The following is a 911-nucleotide window of genomic DNA, read 5'->3' as shown; positions in this document are numbered from 1 at the left end:
GAGGGAGGAATTTCGGACAGTGGGTGATCATCATGTACGTATGTATGAGGAATGTCTTCGTCTTCTGATTTTTCGGTATCTTCTTCCTCGAGTAATTGTCGTATAATCTCTACATCTTTTAGATCGGTTGGATTCAATTTAATTTTAGGATTAATTATTTTACAAACTTCTGATGATAAGTCTACCGGATTTCGTGATAAGGCGTCTGCGTTTACATTTGTTCTACCGGACTTATAGACTACTTCGTATTCGTATTCTGCTAATTTTAGTCTCCAGCGAAGGATTCGCATGTTCGCATCCTGAGCGTTTTTGAACCACATTAAGGGCTTGTGATCTGTTACAAGTGTGAACTTTCTTCCGTATAGATATGGTCTGAAATGTTTGACGCAATATATAATTGCTAGTGCTTCCTTTTCGTAGGTATCGTACTTTAATTCGTTATCGCTCAGTGTACGAGATGCGTATGCTATTGGCTGATCTTTGTTAATGATTCCTTGAGATAATATTCCGCCTATTGCGTAACCTGAAGCGTCGGTAGTTAATATAAATGGTCTCGAAAAATCTGGGTACTGCAATACCGGTTCTTTACAAAGCTCATTTTTAAGAATATTAAACGACTCTTGCTGTGCGTATCCCCATTGGAATGGGGTTTCGAGTTTCAATAACTGTGTCAAAGGTCGTGCTAATTTTGAAAATTCCGGAATAAATCTTCTATAGTATCCAGCTAGTCCCAGAAATTGCTTGACGTTTTTCGACGTTTTTGGTGTTGGAAATTCGCGTACCGCTTCGAGTTTTCTCGGGTCAGGCTTAACGCCCTTACTGCTAATTACGTGTCCCAAGTAACTGACTTCCTTTTGTAAGAATTTGCATTTATCCGGCTGTAATTTTAGATTGGCTTCCTTGAGTTTTTT

Source organism: Odontomachus brunneus, unplaced genomic scaffold (genome assembly GCF_010583005.1).
Source record: "Odontomachus brunneus isolate Ranch 3 - 2012 unplaced genomic scaffold, Obru_v1 Obru_scaffold_329, whole genome shotgun sequence".
Classification (NCBI taxonomy): domain Eukaryota; kingdom Metazoa; phylum Arthropoda; class Insecta; order Hymenoptera; family Formicidae; genus Odontomachus; species Odontomachus brunneus.
Note: the sequence above shows the minus strand (reverse complement) of the source record.